Source organism: Leuresthes tenuis, unplaced genomic scaffold, assembly GCF_036924035.1.
Source record: "Leuresthes tenuis unplaced genomic scaffold, fLeuTen1.0.hap1 SCAF_11, whole genome shotgun sequence".
In the NCBI taxonomy this organism is placed as follows: Eukaryota; Metazoa; Chordata; class Actinopteri; order Atheriniformes; family Atherinopsidae; genus Leuresthes; species Leuresthes tenuis.
This window is the reverse complement of record NW_027325365.1, coordinates 26335972-26359498: the sequence shown is the minus strand read 5'-3', so window position 1 is coordinate 26359498 and position 23527 is coordinate 26335972.

Here is a 23527-nt window from a genome sequence, read left to right as displayed (position 1 = left end):
AGGCTGCTTGGAAACCGAATATAAAGACATGAGGACTGGATTCCTCTGACAATTCAGTGAACACCTACAGAATAAAATAGGTGTTTTCATTTTATCACCACTCATTAATTCCAGCCTGAATGTAAAAAAGGTTGCCCTTCTAATAATTTGATTTAATTTTCTTCTGATTACATGAGTTAATTCCTTCAAAGCAACACATATTTCCACCTTTTTTTCAGTATGGCTGTGCACCTGTGATAATGAATTGTTTCTCTGTTGTTGTTGTCAGGGAGGTCAGCAGATGTGGTGATCACTGTCAAAGGGAGCTGCTGTCATGCTGCCAAGGATCAATCCTCATTAGGACTTCAGCACATTTCTAAACTGTCCAAACCCTTTAATTTGATTAAATACAGTTTATTGTTGCAGACTAAACTACCCAACAGTATAAATAGTAGTAAAAGTACTTCTTTATTGAGGCTAGTTTTACATTTTCCATGATGGCATTGTATAATAAAATGTCTGGTTGAAAGCTGTTTGTTTTTGCACAACTGACACACACTGACTTTGTCATCTCATATCATTTCAACCACAAAAAGTTACATTTAGATTCATAGTTGAATCAATTATTTAATATTTTACAATAGCTTTCTGGCTTGAAGCACAATAAACAGGGTTACAGATACATGTCTTCAGTTTACATGAAAAAAAAAAATGAAATGTAGAATAATTATGAAAAGAAGAATTCCTCCTAGGTCATCAGTCAAAGCATTTACAGCCATATATTTTCCTCCAAGTCATTAAAAACTTCTTTAAAATAATTTATTTCGCTCAGCTTTGTCAGCCAACTCATTTTCCATCCTGGGAAATCCTGGGAAGAGACAGTAATATCACATGCTTTGTTGAAGGATGTAGATCTGAAGGTAAGCTGGAGCAGAGCACTTATCCACTGGCATCTTTAAGTGATATAGCATTCACATGTTAGCATGCAGAGAACAATAGAAAGAGCTTTAAAATGGGTGTTATATCTCCTGTGTTTGGTTTTCTTTATGTGTATAATCTTATTATAATCCACTGCAAACATGCTTACATTGATCAGTGTATTGCTAAACTAACATTTATTTTTCATTACTAAATATGATCTGTAAATGTATTCAATGATGTGTTTGCAGTCTGGCTTCCCTCTAAAATTTAGAACATTGATAGATGTTGAGTCTCTGCCTCAAATGCTTTGGTAAAATACAGCCAGTGTAATAATCAATGCACATTATTGGTCAATATTTACCAAAAATTGCGTGGAAAATGTTGAAATAGTCGTTTTTGTGCTGCATCCTACCAGAACCTGTTCAAACCGATTGACAGCACTGACATGTGTGGAACTTTTGAGGGCTACAGGAACCACGTGTTGGTTAATTCAAAGAGTGTTGTAACTCTCTTCCTATAAGTCACTGGTTTGAATGCGGCTGTGATTTCCTTTTCTATTTGCGTCCATCCAAGCCATAGCCCTTCCAGTGTCTGGCCAACTTTACCATTTCAAATGCTACATTATAAAGTTCCACATGGGTTAAGGCCAGACCTCCTTTCGTCCTTGGTTCATAAAACTTTTGTGTGGTGATTTTAGATTTCTTTCCATTCCATAAATAATTCTTAATTATCTGATTATATTGCTTGAAGATTCTTGCAGGAATTGTCACAGGTACCATCAGTGATATGTAATTAAACTTACTAACTTAATGCAACAAACATTTTAATTCTATTGACTTTTCCCTTAAGTGTAAAATGTATTGATTTCTCTAGAACCTGCACAGCTGCCATCCACTGTTCTGAGTTCAAAGCCCCAGGGGTTGATGCCCACATCATCGTTTTCAACATTCTGCTGCCACTACTGAGTTTATTAAACATTTAAAAACTTACTTTGCTATGTCCGGCTAATCCTTTGGGTCCAGAAAATTATCCCTCGCTCTAAGACATGTATTAAAAAAACCTCCCTCTACCCTATCGAAAGCCTTCTCAGCATCAAGGGCGAAGGCTGCTACCAGGGTGTTTTCCTGACGACACATCTACATAAATGAATAAAGTATTTTTCTATTCTGTCTTCTATTCTATTCTACATAAGTGGGGCAACTGTCAGAGATTGTCCAAAGATGACCTCCCCATCACAAATCCTACCTGGTCCTCATGAAAAATGCCAGGACTTACAATCCACATTAACTCGACTCACAGGTTGGAAGGTTACTGGCTCCAATGGGTCATTATTTTTTGGAGACTCAATGATATCAAAGCCTCATTAAATGTATTTGGGAGCTGCCCATGCAACATTAACTCACAGTATATTTCAGCCATAATCGGTGGTAGCATATCTGTTTTGTTTTTATAAACCTTTCCAGGTTTCATGGATCAGATAGCTGCCTTAACTTGTGGTTCTGAAACAGGGGTATCTAGCTTGCTAGCTTGATCTAAGGATACCTTAAGATTTTTAGAAAAAAAATTTATTCAGCTTATCTGAGTCAGGATCTCTCTGAAATATAGTTTTGAATACCATTTTTCTTAAACTTAATATACTTTATACCAGTGACTACCTCTTCCTTTTCATTAATTCCAGGAATTACATAGCTGGCCTTTTTGCTTCAGCTGTCTGGACAATAGCTTACCCTATTTCTTTCCCCCATTTTCCTTGAAGATTGTTTTTAATCTAAACATAGCGCATTCAGCTTTTTTAAATGATAAAACTAATTTAAATAAAATTTCACACTTGTTTAGGTAACAAGTCACTGTAACTATTCACTAATTGCTTTTCTTTTTCTTTTAGTTGAGGTTCCAATTTCTTCAGCTTTTCATTGCTTTCTTTTCTTTTTATATGATAATGCGATAATCAAACCCCTTCTAAATACTTTTTATGCCTCCCAAACTGTGCCCTTTTTCTCTGTGGCTCCGACATTAATTTCAAAGAAACTGAGACAGTAACTGATCAAATACTGGGTCTTGATGTAGAGATGTATTGAGTCTCTACCTATTTCTTTTGACAGAATCCATTTCTGCTGCCAGACAAAGTTCCACTGTTGCATGATCTGTGAGAGCAATACTGCCAATCCTGCATCCCTCAATGGATTCAATCATATTCAGTCATACATTTAACTCAAGTTGATTAATTCCCAGATATCCACTAAGCCTAAGTTTTTCATTAGTAAGTGTATTGGCTGTCCATCCATTGGTATAATTTTACTATAGGTTCTTCTGTCTCGAACATTATCCTGGATTTGGTTGAAGTCTCCTCCCCTCATCCTCCATGTTGGGAGCGTATGTATTGCATAGATTTGACGGGGTGGCAACACCCATTCCGAAATACCGCCATTCCGACATCCCGCCATTCCGACATCCCACCATTCCGACATCCCACCATTCCGACATGCAAACGTCCCACCATTCCGACATCCCACCATTCCGACATCCCGCTATTCTGACATTCAAACGTCCCACCATTCCGACAAGGCTTTCAGTTTAAGGAAATGTGCGTTACTCAACAGGCGAGTCCCTTCTTTCTGTTCATGCAATTTATATGTTTAACACATGTTTATAGATAAGCGTTATTAAAGGCACAAAGCCTCGGCAACTGGAGGAGGAGAAGCAGACCGCGGTGGTTTTCAATCACACACTCCAATGCCACTTGTTTCAACTTCCGAAAATTTAATCCAGGAAAAAAAGGCTTACAAATATGGACCGAAACGGCTCCATAACACGCACAAGAATCCAAAAGAAACGAAAGTTAACTAAAAGAAAGCAAATACGCAGCATGAAGTGGTCAAAATTGTTTTTACGCATGCCTATGTGCGTCTGGCACATGCGTCTTCGGGCTCTCCCACGTTGGTTTGTGGATGAAAGCTATATGTTCAGCTGTAATGTCATGTAAAAACAATCTCTACATGACATCTACTCCCAGGTGTGACCAGTTAGGTCCTTAAGATATCAACAGGCTGTATAAAGCCTTGCGCAACGGCTGTGTGTTTGTGCCAAATGTGCAAAGCCCATCCGCGCTTCCCATAAGTACTCATAAATCACGTGAATTACATGAATAAACGTTTTTACTGCATTTTGTTGTGTTTTATACGTTCTATGCTGTCATTTCTCTCCTCTCCTATTGGCAAGGCAAGGCAGAGTGCTCGCAACTGTGTCCTGTGCAGTAGCCGTGATCTGTAATTGCAATTATTACTTTTGCATATGATGACAGCGTGCAAAAGACGCATTGGCTCTGTGGAGAGCTCCGCTCCAGCTGGCTGCTGTGACAGCTCACTGACACTGTATTTCTGCTTAATCAGTTTCAGTCTCGCCAGAGTTACATTAATATCTGTATTTTTATATTTGACATTTCAGGGGATTTTGATAATAGATTATTAAAGTTTGTTTGCGAGGCTGATATGCCGGCGCAAATATGCGCGCTGGCATATCAGCCTTCATTAGTGTAAAATGTTTTGGGTAAAACATAGGCTATAAAAAGGAACTGTCGGAATGGCGGTATGTTAAAAAAAAAAAAACATACCGCCATTCCGACCATAGGAGGAAAAAAGTGTCGGAATGGCGCATGTGCCAGACGCACATAGGCATGCGTAAAAACAATTTTGACCACTTCATGCTGCGTATTTGCTTTCTTTTAGTTAACTTTCGTTTCTTTTGGATTCTTGTGCGTGTTATGGAGCCGTTTCGGTCCATATTTGTAAGCCTTTTTTTCCTGGATTAAATTTTCGGAAGTTGAAACAAGTGGCATTGGTGTGTGTGATTGAAAACAACGGTCTGCTTCTCCTCCTCCAGTTGCCGAGACTTTGTGTTTTTAATTATCTGTAAACATGTGTTAAACATATAAATTGCATGAACAGAAAGAAGGGACTCGCCTGTTGAGTAACGCACATTTCCTTAAACTGAAAGCCTTGTCGGAATGGTGGGACGTTTGAATGTCGGAATAGCGGGATGTCGGAATGGTGGGATGTCGGAATGGTGGGACGTTTGCATGTCGGAATGGTGGGATGTCGGAATGGTGGGATGTCGGAATGGCGGGATGTCGGAATAGCGGGATGTCGGAATGGCGGTATTTCGGAATGGGTGTTGCCACCCGTCAGCAGTCACACATCACTCTTGTAAACTGGATATTTTTGTATTTGAAGACACAAACAACTCAGAAAGATGAAGGACGCACCGGGGCACAGTTACATAGAATGCTTTGAACCATCTGTCTTTGTGGGACCAGTGTATTACTGACCACCTGTTTTTCACTTCTGAGCAAACACAACACATATTATTTGTTTGATTTTAGAAACAAATCATTGTTAGAGCTAAAATGCATTTTATTTACAATACAACCATTACTATCATGGCACCATTTTTACACTTCAGATGCTGTTGCTCTCATGTCCACTAAAATTCGCTTGTTTGTGGAATGTAATTTTAGGTCATATCTGCCTGAATGAACAGACTGTTTATAAAGACCTTTAGGGAGGAAAACAGTCTGAAAACTCAATGTTGGCACCAGATATCTAATCTGTAATTATAAAGCAAGAAATATGATAGTTAATAGCTATATTGTAATGAAAGATCTTTTAAATTTGGGCACTTTGATTGGGTTTGAAGAATTTAGTTTTTGAACTAAATGATCATTGACAGGTGTCGTGAAATACATTGGTTAAGTCATTACAGTGGCAGCTGGCATTAAGTGGGATATATTAGACAACAAATGAACACCGTCTGTTGAGGTTGATGTGTTGGAAGAAGAATAATGGGCAAGAGTAAGATTTTAAGGCTGCAGTAGTCAGGACCTACCAAAAGTCCAAGAAAGGAAAATCAGTAACAGTAACAGTTTCATGAGAGCTCATTGATACATGTGGGGAACGAAGATTGGTTGGTGTAGCACAACTGTAGTTCAGATTGCTGGAGAGTTAATGCTGGTTCTGATTGAATGGTGCCAGAACCCACAGTGAAGAACACTTTTTCCAAAAAGGGATGTGCTTTGGCAGCAAGAGTGATTAAGCTGGTGGTACATGTCAAATTTATATTTGCATGAATGGCAAGACCCAAGGTTTTTCATCAGAACATCACCCAAAGTACACTTGCCAGTTGGCCTCCTTTCTTTCCGTAGGGCATGGTGTCATGTTTTTGCAGCAATGCATACAGACCAAGCCATCCACATGTTAAAAAAAGGGTGATTCATCAGAACAAAGCAACTTCTTTCATTGCCACAGGATCCAGTTGTGATGGTCAATGTGCCCATTGTAGGCACTTTCAGCAGTAAATGTGTCAGTATGGGCACCCTGTGTATGCAGCCATATTCAGAAATAACTGTTCACTAATGGCAGTAGTTTCAAAATGTGATCTGCCACCCTGCACAAAAATTGTTTAAGGATGGTTAGAGGAACACAACAGATGGTTTGAGGTGTTAACTTGTCCTCCAAAATCTCCAGATGTCAATCCAATCAGTTATCTATTGGATATGATAGACATTTAAAGAATTTGCTATTGATTACTTGATACCACAACTTACTCTCAGAGATCTAGTGGAGTTCGTGCTCCAATAGATCAGTGCTGTTTTGGCAGAAAAAGAGGATCTGTTCAATATTAGGCATATTATATTCGACACGCAATGTTATAGTTGACCATTGTAAAATGATATTGATATATAGTTCATATCTTAAGCCCTTGACAAAAAAAGCATATTTGAGTATACAGCACCGAAAACAAAATGGAAGTAGTGTTTCCAGTTGCCCAATAAATGTTTGTTAATTTAATCAATAAGTATTCCTCTTTTGGTATAATTTGGTTCTCTATGAAGTCTTGGAATCTAACTATTCTGCTTGTTTAAGATGAGCAACATTAATATATAAAGGCTATAAAGCTGTCCAAGGTTTCTTCAGTTGAGTACTGGATTCACCAATATGAGCATACCAACTACAGGGTTGATTAATAATTTTTTTTTTGTTTGTTTGTTTTTTTTTTCCCTTGTCCTGTTCAGCATTATGGCAGCAGAATTGTAGTCTGAATACCTTTTATGCCAAACAGATTTGCTTTGCCAAGGGAAGTTTTATAAATGTAAAGCTCCCCTTGATGCCCATTTATTTATTTTTGTTTACAATATATTACATAGCTGAACCGGACCGGGAAAGAAGAAGAGGAAAGAAGAGGAAACAGAACAAAAATAGAAACAAAAACCAGACAACCAGCTGCTACACCTGTAAAAAAACAAAACAGACAACAATCCATGGTCTCTGTTGCGAATCCAGCCTTAGAGCCACCAGGAGCACCTGAAAGCAGACAAACAGAGAAAAAACAAACACACAAACAAACAAAAACAAGCACAAGTAGCGGCAATCGCATACAACACAACTGTGGATATAGATGACCTGAGACGACATGACAATACATCAACTGCTTAGCCTGCATGCTACTGGACTAATAAATGTGTGTGTGTGTGTGTGTGTGAGAACACGCAACACCAATGGCACAGGTCCTACATGATAACCGTGCTTAGTTATAAGTGTACAGGTCCACAATCCACAGCCCCCCCAAGCAATCAGAAGCAGGCAGAGAGGACCACAAGACCCAGGCCACCAGCAGCCCCCACAGAGCACAGAACCCAGGAAGCCCACCGCAGGGGCAACCACGCATTCACCCAGAAGACTGCAGAGGAAGCCCCCGGACAGAGCCCCCATAAGCATAGGGCAGAGGCCCTCCGAGAGCCAGGGGCAACAGCCCACTGACCCGGCCAGGCCCCAGCCACCCAGACACGGGCCGTGCACTGGACCCGGGCCCCAGGAGCCCGAGCGCCCTCAAACCCCCCGGCAGAGGCCCCACCCAATACCCAGGAGGGCCAAGCGCCCCAGACAGCCACACAGTGGGTCAGTGCCTGCCCCAGCGCCCCTGGCCAAGTGCCCTGGGAGTCAAGACGTGCCCACAGGTGGGTGAAGTCGCGAGCAGCAGGGAGAGGCAACGCCGCCCCCCCATCGGGAGAAGCACAGGCAGGCCAGATGACAGCAAGTCCCAGACCCAGGCCCAGTCATCACCACACACACTTTCACGTCCCATACATCCACACATCCACACGTCCTCCCTCCCTCGACTCCGCTGGGGTGTAGCGCAGCAGGCACACCAGGGGGGGCCAGCAGCCCCCCAGCCACCACAGATCCCGAACCAGCAGAATAATTTCTCCTGGCCCCTCTCGCCCCAAGCAGCAACCAGGAAGCAGGGGTGTGAGAAGACCCCTCCCCTCTCCCTTCTGGCTCTTCAATATTATCTAATAGTGAGCGATTAGACCCCAGCTGGTCGAGGCGGATGGCCACCCTTCCTGAGTCTGGTTCTGCCAGAGGTTTCTTCCTGTTAAAAGGGAGTCGTTCCTTTCCACAGTCGCCACAGGCACGCTCAGGACGGGAGATTGGACTGAAGACAAGTTTCGGTGCAATCTGTTGGTTTCCTTAGCTAGGATATTAATTTTTTGAATTGGCTCTATATGAATTAATTGGATTATGATTACAATGAATTGAATTCCAATTGGCTTGAATTGGACTATATTACTTAAGTGCCTTGAGATGACAATTGTTGTAATCTGGCGCTATATAAATAAAATTGAATTGAATTGAATTGATTAAAATTGAGGGGCAGCCAACCTTGTAGAACTGGGAGCGCGGCCCTCTGGGCAGCCTACATACCCAAAGAGCCCCGCCCACCAGATGCCACTCAGTGCAACCACCCCCCAAGACCTAATGTGTGTGTGTGTGTGTTTGATAAGTAGTGATGTCTAAGGTGCAATTAAAACAGGGGCGGGGAACTGCAGAGTGCAGCCAAGGGGACCACCTACGTGGCCCCATCCACTACACCCCACAGAACACACACGCCCCAAAAGCCCTTCATGTGTGAGTGTGTGCTGTGTACAGGAGCCAAAAGGGAGAGGGGTTTGGGGATATACACCGGGGGAGCTACTCTCCCCCGGAGAGGGCAGCCAGGGACTGGCTGCAATAGGCACCCCCGTTACCTGGGACCCAACACAGGGCAGGAGGGCCTGATGTCCACCAGGCTCAGGGCCTGCAGTGACCATATTCCGGGAGCTACTGTACCCCCAGAAGGTACCCACTCCACCCCACCCCACTCAACCCAACCCCACCCCACCCCGGAGGACCTCTACATAAAAAAAAAAACCAAAAACAAACAAACAAATCACCCGGTCACACCAGTCGCAGCAGCCCAGGCCTGAGACCCACCATCACCCAGGCCCCCCCAGGTCCCCCCCCCACAGGGGAAAAGCACCCCCCCCCCCCCCCACCGCACGCCCCAACACCCTAAAAAAACAACCACCTGCGGACACTCTGGAGGTCCCATAGCAACAAGCCTGGCACCAGGACCTGCACCAACCCACCCATACTGTGGCGTGTCCAGGGCAACCCAGCCCCCCCAGGCACAGGCAGGGCCACCCCCCCCCCCGGCGTAAGGCAGCGCCCAGCCACCAGGGCCCAGGCCCAGCACCACCACCCACGCCAGAGCGGCCCGGCCACCCGGTATAGAGCCAACAGCCACCACCCCAAGGCCCCTAAGGGACCCTGCCCCACACCACAAGACAGCCCCACCCGCAAGCCCTCAAAACTGCCCTCCAAGCCCGACACACAGTCTCCCCCAGCAATGACCAACCCGGTCCCCACGACCCGCGAGACCACCAGACGCCCGAAGCCACACAGCCCCCCCCGCCAGCACACACCCAACCGCCCAGAGCGACGGGACAGCAACCCACCACCACCACTATGTGATAAAGCTAATCAGCGGGGACCAGAGAGAATGAAATTCAGCTAATTGATGTTTTGAGGAGGCAGACATTGTTTCCATGCTAATATAATCTAAAAGAAAATGTCTAAACTGGTTAATACACAGATTGTTCTTCGCTTTCCAGTTCATGAGAACAGTTTTCTTTGCGATACATAATACTGTGAGGACCATGTGTGCTGAGTTAATTTCCATGTTGATGTTGTCTAAGTCACCCAGTATGCACAGTGTGGGGCATGCAGGGATGCTACACTTTAGCCATGTTGATAGGTCCGTACAGACTTCAAGCCAGAACTTCTGGACAGGCGCACAAAACCACAAAGCGTGTGCATAATCATCAGGTGTGTTATCTGTGCAATGTGAGCAGATGTTTGAGTGTGTCAGACCCATCCTGAACATTTTTGTCCTGTATAATGTGTTCTATGAAGAATTTTGTATTGTATGAGCTGTAAATTAGGATTTCGAGTCATTCTGAAGGTGTTCAAACATATTTGTGTCCAGAAGCTATGACTAGAACTGATGGATAAATCTGCCTCCCATTTTGAGGATGGTAGAGACATTGTGTCATCTATTTTAGACAATAATTTATATATTTTTGATAGTAGTTTTGGGGTGCAGATGCTTAGAAATTCTGCTACCCTAATCGGGAGTTGTAAGTCTGGTTGGTGGAGGATATATTTCTTTGTTATTATAGACTTAAGTTGTTGATATTCTAGGAATTTATTGCTGCCTATCTCATGTTGTGATATGAGCTCATTAAATGAAATAAAATTTCCATTTTGGATTATATGTTCCAGATGTTTGATTCCTTTGATCTTCCACAGAGTAAAGTTTAGCATTTTTTTGTTTTGCAGGATGTCAGGATTGTTCCAGATGGGTGTAAGCTTACACGGGACAAGTGAAGACTTTGTTATTTTAAGAAAATTCCCACCAGGCTGTCAGAGAGACAGCTTTTGCTTTTGAAACATTTGTGATTTTTTACGTTTTGACTAATAAGAGGCAGGTAAGAGATTTCCAGATTATCACACAATGCTTGTTCTATATTTATCAATGGTTCATCTATTGGGCTAGGTTTAAACCATTTTGATATATACTGTAACCTATTGGCTAAGGAATAGTGCTGAAAATTAGGTAAATCTAATCCACCACAGTCCTTGGTTTTCTGTAGCATTTTTAAACGAATACGTGGTGGTTTGTTTTTCCACAGAAATTTGGAGATGCATGAATCAAGTGACTTAAACCAAGTAGAAGATGGTTTTATGGGGATCATTGAGAACAAATAGTTAACTTTTGGTAGTATCATCATTTTAATGGTTGTAACTCTCCCCATAAGTGATATAGGTAAGGACTTCCAACGAGAGAGATCGTCCTCTACTGTCTTTAATAATTGCACATAATTTAGCTTTGTTAGCTCTGAGAGCCTGGAGGAAATGTTTATGCCTAAATATCTAATATTTCCTGACTGTAAAGTGATCGCAGGTATATTCTGGACCCTACAGTTAATGGGCAGAACTGTGGTCTTAGACCAATTGATAGAGTAGTCAGAAAGTGCTGAGAATTTATTTATGAGTGTGATCGTATGAGTGAGAGACGTCTGTGAGTTCTGAAGGAAAAGTAAAACATCATCAGCATAAAGACTTATTTTATGCTCAATATTTTGGGGTTGGATGCCTTTAATATTTCTATCTTGTCTGATAGCAGCTGCTAAAGGTTCGATGAAAATAGCAAAAAGTGAGGGAGAAAGTGGGCAACCCTGTCTTGTACCTCTCTTCCAGTTCACTCGATCAAATGCTTTTTCTGCATCTAGAGAGACTATTGTGGTTTCCAGGTTGTTGATGGTAGAATAGTCTATGAGATTAGTTAGCCTGCGAGTGTTAGTGGATGAGTGTCTACCCTTTATGAAACCTGTCTGGTCAGGATGTATTATAAGTGGAGTTATTTTTTCTATTCTTTTGGCGAGGGCTTTACAAATTATTTTGAGGTCTGCATTTATTAGAGATATTGGGCGGTAGCTGGATGGAAGTATGGGGTCTTTTCCTGGTTTCTGTAGCAGGATAATGTTAGCAGAGTTCATGTGTGGGGATAATCTGCCATTCTGCTTAACTTGTAATAACATTTTGTGAAATGCAGGTGCCAAAACAGTCCAAAATTCTTTGTAGAACTCTGCTGGAAAACCATCTGGTCCCGGGGCTTTGTTACTAGGCATATGTTGAAGGGCTTCATGGAGTTCTCCTATTGAGAGAGGTGAATCCAGAGCCATTGCCTGTTCGGTTTGTAATTTTGGAAGGTTGATATTACTAAGAAACTGATCTATGTTACTGTCTGATGGATCATTTTGTGATGAATATAAGGTTTTATAGAAGTCCCTAAAAGCATTGTTGATTACATCGGGGTCATGGGTGGCATTTCCTTTTGAGTCTTTAACTGAAGTGATTTTTGTTTTTTCTTTATTTCTCTTTAGTTGGTTAGCTAGGAACCTTCCAGATTTATTGCCATGCTCAAAGTTCTCTAAGCAAAGTCTTTGTATCAGAAACTGTGTTTGTTAATAATTTTGTTTAATTCAAGTTTACCTTTTCTTAGTTCATTCAGTGTGTGTTCCTCTTTGGAGGTACTGTAATAATTTGTTTAAATAACAGATTACTAATTTTATTATCTGTAATACCTAAATTCCTAAAATGTCTGTTGGGACCCACAGCAAAAGACAGATAACCCTCTGGAAGACCTCTGTAATGATGATATCAGCTTCATTTTAGCTCTTGTTACTGATATTTGCAAGCCTTTCTTTGAGAATGTTTCCAGCGAGAGGGATTTAGAGAAAAGTCCAGCCAAGATACAATACCTTAAATGTCCCTTGCGAACTTGTTCCTATTAATCATTTGGGTTTTTCAATAGGCTTTTGTTTTAAAGACATGCTTCAAGAGAGCCACAGCAGGAGAACACTGGTCTTTTTTGTTGAGAGCTGCTCTCTGTGGTTTTCAAAGGGAATTCAGACAGAGCATGATTTCAATGAAAGAACTGGAATCAAATGTCTAAATGTCTGTCAAATTATGAGGTAACTGATATTCAGTCATTGACATGGAAGAATAACGCTTTGTGTCTCTTTTTGGCAGCTACTGAGAAATATGTCAATGCTCTGAGAGAAGTATCGGGTGAGCACATAAAACCCCACAACTTTGCTAAGGAAAAGACTTTGGTGGATAATTAGAATGGGATCGTATTCAAGGAAAGAGCAACGAGGTTTCACAAATCTTTTGGGAGTTTTGAAGAAAAGTACCAAGGAAGGTCTTATATGTTTTGGTAAGGCTTTGCTTAGCATTGGAACATTGGAATATTTCAAAGCTATACTCAAGTTTTAGTGTGCAGAACTTTTGGTTACTCAAGTCATTTGTCTTATCCAAAACATAACCATAAATGAGCAGTTATTCTCTATCTAGTAGATGCCTGTCATCTTTCTCTGTATAGGGAGTGCTACCTCAATCATCATGGCATCAACAAAGCCATTCCTGATGACCTTCAATGCGAAATTTCACAGCAATCAATCTAAGAATTTTAATTGTATTTTTAAACTCTCCAACACTGTCTCATGGTAAAAGTGAAGATCCAAAAAGTTTTGAGTAGCAATCTTAACAGTCTTTACATCCAACACCGTAAGAGGAAAAGTCAAAAAAGAGGAAAAGACTTCAGCTTTTTAGTCCTGCAAATCACTAGTACACCTGACTCAAAAACCTTCTCCTCTATTTAGTCATTGTCTAAAAACTGATTATCAACCTTGCTTGGATCCTGGACTTGATGTTCCGTTTCATTCCCGGAGTAATTGTGAGTTCTCTGACGGTTATTGTTTGAATATATGCATCTGCCTCACCTGACTTCTGAAGAAAAAAAGATTTTCCATAACCAGTTTTCATTTATGCAAGTCAGGATCCACAGATCTGCCCAGTAAACTGATCCCCGTTTGGACAAATTGCTTCTCCCAGTAGCTTTTGTGCCTGCACACTTTCAGTTATTTTACCTTCAGAGCAAACTCATATCTGGTTTGAATTCTGACTAATCCAACTGTTTAGACTCTTCTGGGATTATCCATCTCACCAAGTCATTGTTACTCCTGCTGGCCACGGTTGGATCCTGCTTAATAGTTCCTGAACTCATCTCCTCACTTTGAAATCCATGACCCTTTCTTTTCTGTCACTGGCCTTCTGAGTGCATCATAGTCAAGCATCACAATTTCTGCATCCTGGGGAAATAAAATTGTGGCTGCCTTTGTTTTTCCTTCTCATCTTCAAGGATTGTGTTAATCTCTGTGCCACAACAAGATGACACTCGACTTGTTAAGAAATGTAACTTAAATTACTTTTTATCTCAGACCTACTTTCTTTTTTTTTTTTTACTGACAATGTAACAACTGTTGCCCACTGAGCTTCCAGCTTGCAAAATGTTCAACTTCACCTGGTCTACAATTCTAAACTGTATTGTATCAAACATTATCATGAGTTTCTCAGTAACTACAACTTGTAAAGATTTGAGCATGAAAAACTAAAGTTGAAAGGCATAAAAATACACTGTGAAGCTAAAAGATGAAAAACAAAATAGTTAAGATTAAGTAAACATCACTGCTTGATTTGAAATAGATACTATAATACTATTATAACATAATAAAAAAAATGATAACCAGAGGATGATTCCCACCTAAACACAGAAATGTGTTGGAAACAAACCAAACATCTAAAGAAAAAATAAATATTTCAAGGATACCTCATTATAAAAAAGAAGCACATTTTGTCTAAGAGCTTATGTATGCCATGATACTGGATTAACCTTTTAAGACAATCCATCTTATAGCTTTTGAAATATTTGAGTGTGGACTGAAACATTGGGCCAACCAACTGACATTGCCACTGCACTTGCATTATTAAATAAACAAAAACAAAAAGGGGATTTAAACATAGTGCTTTTAGCTAATTAAAATGTCAGAATATTCACATTCCTAAGAAAACCAAAACAAAGCATATCCATCACAAATTATACAAAGTTTAGCTGGAAGAAGAGGATAAATCATGAAGGACAGGTATACAGTTTTCTGGCTGGATCTTGGTTTTCATTGTAATTTACAACTATCATCTCTATCTTACTATTCCAATCCCCTCGAACTCTAGATCTAGAAGTAATGGTATCTAACGGCGTCCATAAATATACGTCTAATTATTCCTGGTCGATCCCCCTCAGTGCACGCTGGCTTCAGTGTAATAACATCATAAACTCTGGAGAAATATTTATGCAGTGGTTCAGGGACAGAGTTAGGAGCCATTCAGAGATCAGTCAAATATGGCTATAATATGCTCTGGATGGATGATGGAGAAGCTGTTAATTCTCTTGGTCTGGCAACTCCTTGATGGACAGTTAGTAGTCAATATGACCAAAGTCATTAAACGCATGCACACAACTCTTGGTAGTGCTTGGCATTCCTAAATAGCATGGATGAGGTTGGCAATTTGATGGTCATGAGAGGATTCTTATCTTTATGATACTGGCTGACTGCTGCATTCCAACACACAGCTACACACTGTACAATAGACACAGCTCATATTAACCCGTGGCAAATCAAGCTTATTGGTCCATCGTGTTCATGTTGCGCTCTTCAACCAAACAGCAGCATAACTCTACGCCGTACCAGAAGGACACTGACTTCCTCTGTCTGGGGGATTTAGAGACCAATTAGTCCACTCAAGCATGACACTGAATTTTAGCCAAGCGCCATGAGGTCAGCATCTGAGGAAGACAGCTTACAGTTGGTCAGTCATCCAAAAACTCTTCACTCTTCACCAGAAAAGTGATCATCACACAAGGGAAAAGCACACCATCAATTCAAATTATTAATAAATCACTCAGTGGACAGACAAACTAACCTTGGATCTATCTGGGTCTCAATCACAGAAGAAATACCCTAAGGATTTGAATGCAAATATTATGCAAAGCAGGCTGAGTGCACAGGTTAAATGTGCTGGTGGGAGTGTAAGAAAGAAAGAAGGAGAGATGTGTCTATGGCCTGCTCCCACACTGTAATAAAGAACTGCAGTTCAATAGGCTTTAAAACTTTATGTACCGTCAAGCACTTGCCTTGTGATTAACATATATTTTCCAGAACCCAGTATTCCTAGAAATTAAATTCTTATTGGAACAATGCTAAATCTGACTATTTACACACCACTGTAAATATAGTGAGGCAGTAAGTATGGGTATTGAGATTGGAATGGTGATTGAAAATACAGGGGGGTTGATTGCCAAATAAATTTAACATTTTAAAACTTGGTCATTGTATAGACTGGGAAATCCAACTTCTTGTTGCTGTTCTTTAAAATGTTTCCTTGTCGATTGTTCGAAATTCTGGTTTCCTATTTGTCATTAAATTTAACACTATACCCGAATCTGCCAGGACCAAAATAAACTTGTAAGACTGGTAAAACAAAATCCATTTAAACCATAACCTTTAAAGATTTTGACAAAACACAGAAGAATGGACCAACAGTGAAGCACAAAGTTCATGAGGCCAATATGTGACAAAGGAATTGCAACCTGGCTGGCTGCTATGTTCTGCAGTGGATATTTTAACATTCTAGGCCAGTTTAACTTATGACTCATGACAAGAAACCAGCTGTCTTTGATCAAACTGCAGAATTAAAGTAGTACTTGAGTATTTGAGAAGAAAACTGCTGATGAAATATTTATCTTTCAATTTGATGTGTGGTAGTCTGAGTTTGGTTTGCTGTGTTTATTCAACCAATGGTAGTAATGGGCTATATAGCTTATTGAGTAGAACCTTTTTCAAAATATGCAGAAGACCCTGTTGAAGAAAGGGATGAATTGCCCCAAAACAGAGGTGTAAACCGTGGTTGAGACATCTATCCCAGGTGCCATTGGGCAGACATGGGGTACACCCTAGACAGACCGTCAGTCCATCTAAGGGCCTAACAAAACAAACCACTATTCACACTCACTACTAGGGTCAATTTAGAATCAACAGAGTACCCAGAGAGAATCCACACATGGGCAAGAAAAATGTGCGAAAGGAAATTGTGCAGCAGTTGCAATGATTAAACTTCAGCCTGCAAAACATACTACAGGCTAGTTAGCAGTAGCATTGTTAGAGCTTAATTACATGTATATCTGTGTGACTTCTCCTGGAGTGAAAATTGGACATCAGCTCGTTCATTAGGTGTTACTCTGTTCAGATATGTAAGACCTGTTTATACTTTGTCAAACATCTCCTTGGGTGATGCAAACACAAGTATACAGCTAGTACATAAGCTCACATAGGCATCAGAAAGCATGTCTACATGGCCCTTGGTTGATTAGTTGCAATCAAACATCTCCATCCTTTTTATTGAAAAGACTAAAGTCCAGAGTTCTGCATGAGGCAGGTTTAGCAAACCTTTATGTACCCACAAACCTGTAATTATCATCCAGACCTGCTCAGAACCACGAATAAACATATGGCCTGCACACACTCTTAAAGCTTTATTTACACTTAAAGCTTTATCTATTTAATTTTATTTCCCCACAGCCTTATTCAAGTTAAATGGCTATTAATAGTATTTTGCTTAAAATATTCAAAACTGTAACAATGACGCCGTACTAAAACATAGACCCAAAAGAAGAGAAGAGAATCATACATGATAGGACAATTAAACTTTCACTTTTAATATGATAACAGAATAAAATTATATGTTTCCAACCTTCCTTCATCTTATTTGATAGTGACATCAGTTGGTAAAACTTTATGTGATCATTTGACTACGACAGTCCAGCGCAATCTTTGTCAGGACACCTGGCATCATGCTAAAGATAGCCTTTACAGTCAGATGCTAACAAAAAATGGTTTAGACATGAAGGGTTTGGCTGATGAGATATGTCTTATTATTTAAGTTATGTTCATTCAGGTTGAAAACTACCTGCTTTCTGCATTAACAATGAAAAATGCCCTGCAGATGCTTGGGTTTATCATAATTTATGTGTTTCATATTTTAAAAACAGCCTAATTCAGTTGTTGTTTTATGTAATGTTCATCCATCCGAACTACATTTGTTTAATTGGATCATTATCATTATTAGTAGTTACAGTAATTTGTTTATTTCTTTGTTTTGTTTTGTTGATGTCACCTAGCCTAATTTGGGACTCTGACAGATACATTGCCATTAGTAATTGGCTGCCACTTGAACACCAATCACATTATTTAGTGAAAGCCAGTGTCAGTTCGTCCAGTAAAAGTCTGTGTTAATTCCTCTCATGTGAGCAAATGTTTTCAGGCTTTCATATTTTAGGCTTAATTGGTAACACCTGGTAAATATTAAGCTCTGCATGGTCAGCATGTTAGCATCATTACTGTGTTACCACAATGATGTCAGTTTGGCTCAAAGCAAACCTGGAAGCTTCTCAGAACTGCTGGTACCTTTAAAAGGTATTCAACACTTTCTGTGATGATCTGCAGGATATAAATTTCACATTTAATAATCTCTGAAAGGGAATGTCAGGAAGCCACCTCCACTTGCAGTGTCCATATCATCACCGCATTCCATATGTTTGCCCCAGGTCTTGTTAAGAGGATTAAGATTTCGGTGTGTGTGTGTGTGTGTCCAGTTGCAAACATGTCTTCCAGTGTGTCCACATGCACATACGGGAGTATACCCACTTACTTCTTAAGTCATCATTGCGTGTATTTACTTGTAAATTTCTTCTTATGACGTGTCACATGTACATCTTTTAACATCCACAGTTTTCACTGACTATACTCTGTGTTATCAAAGATTATTGGAAGTGAACCTACCTCAACCATCTCTAAAACTTGCTTTAGTTTTGTAATGCTAAAGCAAAGTATCAAAAATTCATACTTTCACCATAAAGTGTCAGTCCAATTGTTAGTGATTATGATTGTTATTGCTCCAAGGAAATTAAGAAATACATAGAAACGTTTTTCCTTAGCTTTTTACAACGTGTGGAAGTTAAAGAGATATACTGGTCCATATCTGGATTAACTAAATATGTCAAAGTATTCTTCATATGTCACTGTTAATAACATGGTGTGTTTAGCCTTCGCTGGGTAGGCCATTAAAAGAAATTAAGAATATACCCGCCTCTCCAGGCACCACTACATCATTGGCAATGATAATCAATACATAATATTGAGTAGGCTCCCATTTTATACCAAAATAGGCTTGAAACGTCAAGGCATTGACTCCATTTGACCTCTGAATGTATGGTGTGGCATCTACTACCAAACAGTCAGTAGCAGATCCTTTAAATCCTGCAAGTTGTGAGACAGGGCCTCCATAGATCAGATTTGTTTGTCCAGCACCTTTAAAAGAAGCTTGATTGGGTTGATATCTAAATAATGTGGAAGTTTTTTTGTTGTGACACCTTATTCTGTCCAAAAATTAGCCATAATTAGTTTTTCGGTTAAGTATCTCTTCTATTGTATAAGACAACTTGAGTCAACCTTTGCTGACCACAAGTATCAATAAGCTTGGCCACCCAAACTTCACTGGATTGTATTTCCCATGATGAATCTTGGTGGGTCCTGACCACTGCAGACTGCAAACATCACACTAGAGCTACAGTTGTAGAAAATGATGTGACCCTGCTGTCGAACCAAATATTTTGCCCATTGTCAAAGTTTCTTAAATCATACAGTTCCACTTTTTTCACGTACTTCCAATACACCAACTTCAAGAACAGACTGTGCATTTGATAATGTACTATATCCAATGCACTCCAAAATACCACTGTAAAGAGTAATTTCACTGGCCTTTGGTCTTGGGTAAGATGGTCATATCCTTCTTCACTGGCTTATGCTGTCCACCTGTAAACTTTGACCTGTGATGGGATATTTAGATTGATACTTTGCATCATATCCTGCATGTACAAAATACTCTTATTATTCGCCTTATCCTGTTTATTGTTATTGATGTTTGACTTATAATGCAAGTTATTGTAGTTTGTTTATGAGTAAACTCCTAGTTTCCGCCTCTACGTTCTGGCGGAAGTGACGTCATCGCCGCCCGCCGGAGAGTTGCACAGCGTCTGTGTTTTTCTAATCAGCAGGGCTGCTGCTATTAGCCAAAGAACAGTTCCATACATGTTTGTACGTCAATAACAAGTAAGACGGTACATTCCGAGTGTTTGTTAAGTTTAATGTTAGGATATGCTTTCAGTTTTGTGACTTGAGCATAGCTAATGAAGCAGCTAAGTGCTAACAGACTAACGCTGGCGGTGTTACGTTTATTTCGGCCTAAATGTGGATATTTACTGTGTGTTTAAGTGAATGTGATCGTATCAGAGTTGTTTATTATTTAAGATAACATGTTGTGAGCAATTGTAATAATTGTATTAATTATTTATTATTTATTCCTTTATTGACAGGAAAACCACAAACAAACGTCTGTTCATTGCAAGACTGTTTTAAGAGAGGAATACAAACCCATTGAAGCTAAAGCATCGCCTCATCCTTTCCTTGCCAATCACCTCCACCTGCCTGCACTAACACAGTTAGATAAACATCCTGGCCTTAAGTGTTGTTCTGGCCGACATACCAGGTCGAGAGTGGCGACAACTACGACTAGCACCTTACAGTTCAAAGCACCTCAGTTATCTCCACCACACTGCATATACACCGACTGTATAAGCAAAATAATAGAATCCACTCCAAATGTTAACCAGAAAATGTGGCACATTTAGCCTATATACTAACATAGTTGTATTTAGTATCCTCTATGGAGATGGTTTTACTTTTACACAACATGATTTGGCCTTTGTGACACTGTCGGGAGCGCCATATATTGACTTTGTGCGAGAGCCTTTATAGCTGCTGGAACTTTATTTCGTCTGGTGTTAACAGACCTACGAGTTGAAGAGTTGAAGGAAAAGGACGTTAATGTGTTAATCTGTGCTAATTTCCAGTCATTACAGCTCATTAACCTGAGATTTATCATCAACTTCATTAGTGGCACTGTGCCTGCTATAGCAAATAAACTGATAATTTACCAGAAACTATTTGTTTATGTATTCATGGAGATACTTACAGTGACACTATCCCCGTCTCTTGATCTGTGAGTAATAGAATGTACTGAACAAATGTATTATTTATAAATTTTTTGGTCAGTCTCATCATCATTGCACTCACACAAACACTCTGAAACACACGCACACTCATTCATGAATATGCAGGACTTGGGATCAAGCCTCTTGTACAAACTGACAGGAAGACAAATGATGCAATGTGCTGCAACACACACTCACTCGGCGTCTCAATCAGCCTAAAACACGAGCCTGTGCTATGTGTACATGTATGTGTGAATATCCAGACATAGTGACTGACAGACGGTGCGTGGCAGCTGGACTGGAGTATGTGCATGCTAACAGCTGTACTCCAGCACTCCAGTCATGTAATAGTTTCCACCCAGCAGCCGGCCATTTGTATCCTCCTGAACTGCGGCAGCCTTTTAAGCTGGCTCAGTGTCATCGTCTTTTGTTTAGAGGACACCATCACTTTCGGAGTTTGAAGGGGGAGCATTACTCAAGCAGCACAGTGATACAGTAAAAACACAAATAATCAATGTCCAATCTGAGATTCATGAACCCTGAATTCCTAAATACATTTCAACAGATCGACCACTGGCTGGCGGTGTGAAGCATCAAATTCTTTTAAAAAATATGATGTCATCTATGAAAGTTTTATGGGGCATTAATAGCTTTAGCCCGCAGGAGAAATTCCAAAAATGTGATCCACAAATATTTAACTTTCAAAAAAAGATTTTGTTAAGATCTTCCAGATATTTATCCACAAAATAATTTAGCAGTTTGTAAATGGGCATTAGGATTCAGTTGTACGTTAGTCATGTTTTGCACGTGTGATTTGCACTGCAGATTATCTGTAGTAAGCAGATGTATTCACTACACATACAGCCATATAAAATAGTTGTATTAATTGCTGTGTAAAAACAGTGTTTTATGAAAATATGCATCACTTCTGCTTGTTTCAATGTGTTTGACCAAACTGAAGCAGTGTGCACCACAGGTTGCACCATATCTAGTTACAATGGAGATGGTTATGAAACAGATTCATGCTGATGAACACAAATTCAGTTTTTTTTTTTCATGCCACCCAACATCATCTTTAAGGTCATGTTTCAGTAGGACCTCTGATCACACAAACTCTATGTTTAATTGGCAGCCAATCCAGGAAAAGGTTATTCTGATGTTAGATGAGAGAGTGTCTGATTTAACACAGCAGCGGGTAGAGAAAATAGATGGATAAAATGTAAATGCTGGAGGATACTTTCATTAAAACATAAAAAGTTGTCAAAAGGTTTTCAACATATTAAAAATTGGTTCTAATTTGGACTGACAGCAGATTCAGTATTCCTCCTACACTTTGTAAATCCAGTGTTAGACTTGGCCTTCATTTCTTTCAGCACGTTTACATAAATAGCCACGGAATGCTTTAACACAGAGGATAGATGACTGCTTGCTTCTATCGATGCAACTATGAATTATTTAAAAAGAAAACTAAATTGGGGTTGTTCACTCAGCATAACCCTTTATACTGACATTAACCTAATTCAGTCTGCATCACAGAGACTTTCTGACTCCTTAAGCCTGCATTTCTCTCTTGTTTGGTGCATGCCAGTTATCAGCTGTTGTTATGTCATGGGATGAAAGTTTAACACAGACTCTCTTTCCTATTTTGACCTATTTCTCTTCAACAACAGTTCAGATTCATTGTGTGATAGTCCCTGACTCTGGACTGGTTCATCCAGCTTCTCAGCATGTCCTTGCTTAACCCTCAACTGTTTCTCCTGCTCCTTACTAAATGAGGTGGTGTCTCCAGACAGCTTTTGTCCAACTCTCATGCTGTTTTTAACCATTGTGTTAGTATCCTTCCTGTACGGAGGGGAGCAAGAAACCACTTAACTCACACTCTTAAAGGGTAGAGTAAAGGTTAATTTTAACCTTATTATTGTAGTCTTATTGATGCCTAATTTTTTTTCTTTACTAATTTAGTTTATTTTTGAGGAGCTTCTTTTGTTGTTCTTCACCAGCCTGGGGTTAATTTGCATCAGCCATTGAATTTGTGCTCCTTCTCACCCTTATTGTACTTAAAAGAAAAGACCAAACGAGACCAGAAACAAATGCATGTTTCATTATCTTATTTGTCACATAAACAATCATACAGAGTACAATGTGCAGTGAAATTTTTCCTCATCCTGCTACCAATGAAATAAGAATTCAAATAAAATATGAACAATCCTATCACACACTATTTAAAAATGCCTCTGTTTGAAGTGTCCAGTGTAGAAAAAAGAAAACGTATAAGGTATCTAAAATGTGCAATATTAACAGACAGAAAGTGAACGTGACGTAGTCCAGTTTAACGCTCACTGTTGAGCAGACGGATGGCCTGGGGGAAGAAGCTTTCCTTCATCCTCTCAGTGTTGGTTCTCAGGCTGTGGAACCGACGGCCTGAAGGCAGCAGGGAGAGGAGTGAGTGTCCGGGGTGGTGGGGCTGCCTGAGGATCTTCCCAGCTCTTGACCTGCATCGTTTGATGTAAATGTCCTGCAGGTCGGATAGGGTTGTTCTGATAGCGGACTACTTTCCTAAGGGCCAAGATGTCCTGTTTCTTGCAGCTGCCCATCCATGGTGCTCCCACTCAAGATGCTCTCAATGGTGCAGGCGTAAAAGTTCCTGAGCACCCTGAGGGGGAGCCTGAAGTCTGAGGCGTCA